The sequence below is a fragment of the Epinephelus lanceolatus genome, chromosome 2 (genome assembly GCF_041903045.1).
Source record: "Epinephelus lanceolatus isolate andai-2023 chromosome 2, ASM4190304v1, whole genome shotgun sequence".
NCBI lineage: Eukaryota > Metazoa > Chordata > Actinopteri > Perciformes > Serranidae > Epinephelus > Epinephelus lanceolatus.
The window spans coordinates 31,809,023-31,818,435 of NC_135735.1; positions in this window are offsets into that span (position 1 = coordinate 31,809,023).

Here is a 9,413-nt window from a genome sequence, read left to right on the forward strand (position 1 = left end):
AAGACGAGAGGGGAGAAGTAGAGAGGAGGATAGAAAAGAGGAAGTCCAAGTATTCCCTAAAGCCTTGCTGTCTTTTCTGAAAAATGGTCCCTGCAGGCCCGATCCAGAAAGAGGCAACACAAACAAACACAGGGAGCAGAAACAAACATCTATTTATGGAGGAGGGGGGTCCAGTTTCCCAACCACATTTGCTAGCAGCTTTTTTGACAATGTTACCAATTCAGCAGTTTAAGAGTAACAACTAGAGGACGAGAGAGGAGAGGAGAGGAGAGGAGAGGAGAGGAGAGGAGGAGCAGGTAGAAGCTCAGTTAAATCCAGTGTCCTCTGAAAGGGATTGACATTAGTTTCATAGGTTCAAACCAGCACATGGACCACCACAGAGCATAATAATGCTCATTAATGCTGACTTTGGGCTCCTCACATACTAAACAGAACTATTTGAAAATGTCTAACTTTCTATTAATAATTCCCATTGAATAACTAATAAAAAGCCAACCCCAGATTCATTTTAATTGACTATATTTGCTTTGTTTCTGTGCCGTGCCCTCAATTTTCAACACTTCCTCTTGGATGTGTGATGCTTACAGTCTTGCACCTGGTCAATACCTTTTTATAAAGTCCTGACCTCACCTGCGTGCTGTGGCCAGAAACGTCCTGAGTGTGGCAACACAAAAAGACATAAGGAAATACAGGCAGAGACTCTGCAGAAAAATACTTTGTCTAACATTTTTAGTGGGTCACAAGAGATGATGATTGGAGGATTTTTTTTTATTTTTTATTTTTTTTTAATGCTGCTTATTATAACTTTAAAGTCCCTATGAAGTGCAAGGCAGAGAGTGTTTAGCTTCTGTACTGTGACATACTTCCCTGTGAGGCTAGTTATAAAAGGAATTTAAATAAAATTCTTCGCATCTGGTTTAACTGATAAACAATATATATTTTATTTTTTTATATTTTAATATTCTAAATAAAAGTGTTAAACACTGTAGTATAATGCACATTCTATTTTTATTTTTTATTTTAATGTACATTTTCATTTCTATTTTTTCTAATTTTATTTCATTCATTTAATTTAATATATTTCATTTTATTTCATTGCTTTATATTTACATACTTCTCTTTCATACTCTCCTTCTTACTTTTTATAATTCTCTATTCTGTACATTAGACTGACTATTACGAAATCACAATTTCCCTTCAGGGATCAATAGTATTTCTGATTCTGATACCAAAGTGGGTGGGGCTTAGAGTTTCATACAACATGGGGCTACAGTTGAGTCTGCTGCTGAGCAGACTGCTGGCTCCACACCAGCCTCCCTCGCTATTAGATCGGGGGAGGGCGAGGAGAGATGAATGAAGTTAACCTCCCCCACATTGTTTTTCAAATGACAACAAAGTTTTTGCCCACTGAGATCCAAACAGACGTTTCTTCCTATCTCTCTCCATATCGCTCTGTTAGCTACTACAACCCACAAATGGTGAAGAGCACTTTCATATGACCGCTGTGACTAACTAGTCATACAAAATCTCATTTGATTGGATGAATTTTTGTAAATGAGTGCAGGATGAGTCACCAAATATCTGAAACTATTTTACCTTCTTTTACAGAAAGATATTTTTTTGACATACATTTGGCAAGTAACAAGATAAATGATCCACGATGAACACAGGGACACAGGATTAAAACTGGTAAAATGTACGTTTATCTTTTCTAATTTCATGGGAACTTTATAAGCCAAAAGTTCTGTTTTTGTTGTGTGTTGAGTCTTTGGTATTGTAAGGTAGTGTAGTGTAGGTGGTACTTGGTGTATATTTACAATACACATGTTTATATTTTTACTCCTCAAGTTTTGTTTTGTTTTTAAAGATATTTTTTAGGCCATTATTTGCCTTTAATTGATAGGATAGTGAAGTGTGAAAGGGGGAGAGAGAGAGAGACATGCAGCAAGGGGCCACAGGCTGGAGTCGAACCCGGGCTGCTGCGGCAAAAGCCTTGCACATGGGGCGCCTGCTCTACCACTAAGGCACCGACGCCCCGAATCCTCATGTTTTTAATATTATTATATACCCATATTTTGTAAAAGTAAATCCAGTGATTTGCATTATTAAAAAAACAAAAAAAACAAAGAAAAGATCCTCAGAGTGGCCATGCTGTGGCGATCAATTATTGATAAGTTTTGCAAATAAGTCCTGCAGCTGAATATCACTGCATCAGTGTTCCATCTTTTTAAAAATAAAATCAGGAGTGTGGCCTTTAGGGCTGTCAACGAATATTCTAAATTCGAATTTAAATTCGAACTTGAAAAAAGAATGGACCTTTGAATGTGAAAATTGATATTCGATTGTGGAGAGGGAAAAAACACCACCACAGCTGTCCTCTTTGCGAGTGGGCGTTGGCATCAGACGCGCATTTCTCCACGCTGGTCGACAAGCGGTTCTGCTCCCAGCTGTTGTCTCCATCACCCAGCTTGACACATTCGCTCGCGGCTCACGCAGAAAATAGACCAGACGCCGAAACGATCGCTGCAGGGCGCGAGCCGGTCACAGTCCAGTGCTTCGAGGCTATTCGCAGCGCTTCCGCGGGCGGTGTGGCCATGGGTCAGAGAGGGGGGGCGAGCGAGAGGGCCGTGGTCGTTTATAACGTAATGTTATAGATAATTGTTTTATGTGTTTTAATGTGTAGGTATGTAAATGTTTTCAAAGACGTTTATGTTGAATTAAAAATACCTACAGGTAGTTATGTTTCATATACAAGTATGTTTCCTTGTATTAGTTTGCCCTCTTGTGGACATAATGCGGAAAAAAAAATATTCGAATGGTTCGAACCTATGAGTTATTTTTAAAAGGAATATTCGAACGTCATTTTTGAGCAATTTTGACAGCCCTAGTGGCCTTACTGTCATGTAAACTTGATGCAACCACCCCATAACAGTCACAAATGTGCCTGCTGTTCTCCTGTTAACCAAAGAAGGAAACGTTAAGCCAGGCCACTCCTAACTGAGAGAGCCATGAGTCTCATTTCTCTTTTCTCTCCTCATCTATCCAGAACGGTGTAGCCCTCCAGGGCCAAAGAAAAGCCATGCTAATGCATTGATAAAGAAGCAGCAATTGATTTGCTATGGAAATGCACCACATCAGCAGTGGCTTATCACACATGGGATCAATCAGGTTAGCTTTAGTTAAAGGGAGACCACCACATTGGAGTTTCCTTCAGACATTGTCACAAAGTATGTTGAATTGTGATTCATGTATTAATGAGTAGTAATAACAGTTAGTGGTTCCCCACCACCCAAAAATGTGTTCTTCCTCCTAAATCCTAAACTGTAATGCTTGAGTGTCACTGTGCTGAATGAGCTGATGTGCAGGGTTTGATACTAGATTGCTGTTTCACATTAATCTGCTGGAGGAGGAAACTTTCTCAATGCTTAACTTAAATCTGAGTTGTGCTTTGTGGGCGTAACAGCAGAATTTTGTGACATCACAACTAGTTTGGGACTAGTTTCTATATACACACTCTACACACAGTGAATGTAGAGTCTGTAGGCAAACCCTGGAGATCTTGCCTCCGGAAGAAGAGCAGAAGAGCCCTGGTTTCCGGTTGTAGTCTGTTTGCAGTCCGCGTGATATTGACCAACCGGCTGCAGTCGTTGCCAGGTTAAACGCTCCGTGCGGTGAACTAACGAGGCGGAACATAATTGGCATCACTGCAAACTCTGAATCCATCACAATGGTTCAGCATATTTACTTATATATAAACGGAAGTCGGAAAAGGAAATTCGCCTCCTCCGCCCAAATCAAACCGGAATGCCAAAAAATCGGGGGTCTGCCCTCAGAGGCTGTATCGCCGTCTGCCGGAAGTCAGACGCCGAATACAGCCGATGGGTTCCAAGAATGGTTTGGGACCAACTGTGGTCAAAGATTTAACTTAAAGGAGTGTCCTGTGGAAACTAGAAACCTCAATGAAATTGGACACAACTCCAGACATGAAAAGAATTTGCATATTCATAGATTCTGAATTTTACAATGAGAGAGGAGCTAAAAAAAAAAAAAACATGGGACACTAATTTCGATTAAAAGTTTTTCAGATATTTCACAGATCAGTGAGGAACATGTCAGAAATCTGCAGTCGATCAATGGAGCTCACAACAAATCTAGGTTTTCCTCTCTAGAAAGCAAATGCAGATGTGTATGATGCATGTGTACATACAAATCAGTAGAAGGAGTTCAGCAATCAATGATCCTATTTTACTACAATACAGAGCTATGCTATATTTTATCAAAGATAAAGTAAAGGTGAGGAAAGGTAATGCACACAACAAACCTTTCCACAAACAAACCTTTCCACAGCTGTATCAAAATCCAACATCTTGTCCTTGTACCATTTTAACTACATCTTTTATGGCTGAAATCTACTAACTGACTTTGTAATACAAAAATATGCATTATGATTGTACTGTTATGTACGAGTCCGTACTAGAGATGCACCGAAATGAAAATTTGTGGCCAAAGACGAAGCCGAATAAAATTAAACGCTTGGCTGAATACCGAGTACCGAATACCAAACGCCGTTGTTTAGGTTTTCATTAGTTTTTGCAGATGAACCCCCTCCAGATTAGTGTTGTCACGGTACCAAAATTGGGACCCACGGTACGATACCAGTGAAAATATCATGGTTCTGAGTAGTATCACGATACCACAGCAAAAATGAGGCAGATGTGCCTTTTGTCATTTATAAAAAGATAAATCACTTTTCTATAATACATCACTGATATTTCAATGGAATAAATTACTTATTGACTTATTCATACTTCAAAAACAGCATCAATAAGTGGAGATCAAAATAAAATAAATAAATAAATAAATAAAATAAAAATCAACCAAAAATCAACCAGCCACCCTCCTCCCTGACAAGTTAAGAACAGTCCCTAAAGTGCTGTGAGGTTTGTGGACCGTTACCTGCCACAAAGAGAGAAATGTGAACGGCTCGTTTCTCCTCTGACACATCACATACCTGTGTGCCGCCACGGCTCGGCTGTCCAGGTACTTTTGGGCAGTCATGATGCCAAGAAGAGGAAAACAAACCCCTGCGATAGCATACCGAGTGCCAGGAGGCCAGCACGCACCGTTATTGGATGGCGCATGGACACTCACCCTCTTGCGATTGGACTTTGAACTTATCCCACAGTAGTGGTGCCTGAGGTACCGTAGTACTACGGTACTCCAACATTATGGTATCATATGTACGGTGGTGTTTTAGTACCGCGGTCTACCGTTGGTACTAGTATACCCTGCAACACTACTCTAGATAGTTCAGTATTACATTCTTTGCAAACCGCTTTTCTTCTATCACTCTCCAACACTGCCGACATTTTACTCCGTCTGTCACCGCACGCTGTTTGATTGCGTCATGAAAACACACCGCTATTATTCGGCCTTGCTTTCCACTTATTCCACCGAATACCGAATGTGTGTTTTTTTGCAATATTCGGCCGAATATATTCGGTCACCGAATATTCGGTGCATCCCTAGTCTGTACTGTAAATTATATGTTTAATTGTGTAAGAGGTAAAGTGTAACCGATGGCCAGAGAGGAGGCCACATTTGATGCAAAAATTGCAACGCAACAGTGCAATAACTGCAACAAGGATGAGGAGGAAATAACAAACAAACAAAGGACGAGGACATGGAGGAAGATGATAAAAGCAGGGACACAGAGGAGGAGAAGGGAAAGAGGGTGGAGGGCAAGGACAGGGGTGAAGGGTGTAACTCACTCCTGTCCCCATCACCAGCGCCCAGTCCTAATTTACCCAGAACAATCAATCAGATCAGGAGGCAGACACTGATAGAGGACTACCATGCAACAGGATCCACCACGTACACACACACACCCCAACACACACACACACACTGAGAGAGATGGAGGACTCGCATGCAACAGGATCTATTCACACACACATACTTTTATGCTGACTAGAGGGAAAAAGTTTGCAGCTCATATCTGTAGCCGCTGCACTGACTTCTACCAACTAGGCTGTACTGCGCACCAAAGTCACCGCGGCTCTGTGGGGTCACAACGGCAGGTCAGGGCCCATGAGACAGAACGAGCACAGAGGGAACAGAACGGGAGCGAGAGAGCAAGGGGGTGAGGGAGAAAGGAGGGAGAAGAAGGAGAATAACGGCCAACAATAGGAAGAGGGAGTGAGGGAGAGTCAGAGAAAAGAGCACAGTGCAAAAAACAGTCAGAGGACAGAAACGGCAATGAACAAGAGAACAAAGTGATCGCGCCCTGCCATGCTCTCAGAGAAAGATGAATGCAACAACACAGAAAGAAAAAATAAAAGAGCAAGGGGGGGAAAAAGTGGCGGGCTGACGCCAGCTCAGGTAAAGAAGACAGTGGTGCTGTAAAACAAACGCACACAGATGAGAGGAGGAGGGAGATCAGTGTGAACACAGACGATTGTTCAGTCCTCCTCAAGTGCTTCTGGCCTTCTGTCTGCCCCCAGGGTGACACTTAAACAACACACACACACCTAAATTACACCTAGCCTCTGCATACACACATTTAATTTATTCTTATGCAGCAGACTAAACCGTTGTCTTCTTGGGTGTATCTACAGTCTGTCCCACTAGTGTGTCCACATATCGAAGGGTTCTCAAGCAAAGGCCCAAATCACTCCCAGAGGGTGGAAGAATAAGTCACTTTGGGCAAAACTGTCTTCAAATTTATGCCTCTACAAATGATTATGGTTTTAATGAGCAGATAAACAGTTGTACTTTTTAAATTACAACATTTACATTGTGGATTTACTGCTTCTGTCAGGTGGGGATTTGTTATCTTGAGCAGGATACATGTTTACTGAGTTGCCTTTAGCAAGATCAAATCATCACAAATCAAAGATGTCCCACGAGCCTGCAGTTATGGAGGAGTCTCTAACAACTAGGCCACACTGTGACATTAATATTTGTTCTGTGAGAAAGCTTCTCCTAGGTAAGGGACTAATGAATTATACCAAAATATATTTAGAATATTAAAATATTGTTGAGATATTTAACTTTAAACTGGAAAAATCGGTACCTGAATCTGAATGTGTACCAATTCATTCATCATACTGTTTTACCTTTTCTATCGGGTAAATCGTGATAGATAGAAACATTTTTGTGATTTAGTTTTTAGCTATCCTAAATGGAGGAAAACACAAATGTATCTGCATCCTTTGAGCCATCAGTACACATACCATATAGATTATATACAACTTTTTTTACACAACAGTACTGCAAATATTGATTGCTTCAAATGAGTTTCAATGCCAGCTCACTGTGTATCCTTTTATGCCCCATGTAATGGACAGGACACAAGATTAAAAAAAATAAGAAGAAGAAGAATTTAAAAAATGTTAACACAACCCAGTTCATTGGACTCTGTGATTGACAAACTTTTAGAAATGAAAGCATACCTTCAGAGGTTTTTCTAGGGTTCGCCTAGACATGCTATTCCAACAGTGATTACCATGCGTCATATTATCTTTACTCCCTGATACTAATAAAATGCAGTTGCCTAGAGAATATATTTCTACGGCGACAAACATCATGAATCTCGGCCCCATAAAATCGAGCTGATTGAATTTATGACTAATTTATTTGACTTAAGACTAATTGGAGCAATGCTTTATTTATCCTGTAAATTATCCCAAAGCGCCTCTCTGTTTGTGTGCTCACATGATAGAAACAGACAGAGAGAGACAGAGGAGGGGGGAGAGGACATGTGAGACCTACACTATCTATTTTAAAGGATGACACATTTAATTTAGTCCCTGCAAAAGAAATTAAAAAGCATAGCTGTTATTAATGAAGATGGAGCATAATGAGGGAAGGATACACATTGAAATACACACACAAACACACACAGGGTTTCCGAGAGACGCTTTCCTCACACTGAACATAACTTTATAATATCAGAATTTCTCTTGTAGTGCTGTGTAACTGTCTTAATATAACAGGTAGCAGTTAATTGTAAAATCAGCTTGAAAGTGATATCCTTCATTTGTTTTTATGCAAGAGATACAGAGAATTAGTGCAAAGAAAGAAATCTTGTCAAAGTGCATCCTCATGTTCTCAGATTCACACTGACTGTTTTCCAATCTGTTCCAGTTGTCTTTCATTGCAGTACAAACTAGTTTCCTTAGGTCTTACTTTTCAGAATTGCTCGGCCCATGACAGAGGTTTAAATTCAGAGAAATGAAAGTTACAAGGTTTCGATGTGGCAGTGATGTGCGACTCAAAGTCATGTTTCCCTCGGCACTGTTGAAGTCATTGAGGTTGTAAATTGACTGAACAGAAAAACAGGCTGTGGTCTTAGTCTTCCCTTAATTTTGTTACAGGTTTGCCAATCTCATGCCATTAAATGTATAGCCTGCATAGCACTTCTATTGATTAACAAATGACAACGGCGTCAATGTGTCGCAATGTGCACTTGAGGTCAGGGACTTATTGCCTTGTTTCAATTCTTTCTTTTCTCCCTCCCTCTCCCTCATCTGCTCCCCCCTTTCTATCTTTCCCTCGCAGTCCTCCCTCCCTCTCTCTAAATAGATATTGAAGTTTTCTATTTAAGGCAGATGCTGTTTAACTTCCTTGGGGTGGGAAGTGAAAGGCAGGCAGAGGGCCATCCATCTCGCTATCCACCTGCTGACATCTTTAAACGCTATCGACACCCGCTGCCAGCATTAACATGCAAAACCGTACTGCACGTTTGATTTCATTAGCTCATTGTGCGCAGGGTTTTCTCTTGCCCTGTCGGTGGGATTCTGGCTGCAATTATTGGATTGGATGCAGAATTGGCAAATTTTCCGACTTGTCAGAGAAATGCCATTTCTGCAGTGCACTGCGTAAGTTTTCATGACTCTTGATTAGAATACAACTAATACACCATGTCCTTACCTAGTGGCGGGTTCAAGCACAGCACCCTGTTTGTAATATCTAAATAACTCATCAGTTGTTTGTGTTCCTAATGCGTTAGGTGTTCCTGACCTGCAGTGGAAGGCTCTACATCAGAGTTTGGTAGGCTACAAGTTAGAGCCAATATAAGAGCTGTGGTGAGGTGATCAAACTGGGGAAGTACAAATAATGACATAAAGTCAGCAGTCTGTACATGTGCTCAAATGACATAAAAAGACTAGATAATTGGTTAGCAACATGTAGCATAATGTTACAAAACAAGCACCTTAAAATGAATCTCCTCTTTGTTTATAGAAAGGGTTGGGAATAGGGCTGCAAAATTAATACATATATTTTTATAATATTATCAAAATAAGAATATGACTAAGTGCAATGTCTAAACGGCAGGAGCTGCAATTTTTTGATAAAAATAAAAATGTGTCACAACATACCAATATAAATGACACATTGTGTTGGTACAG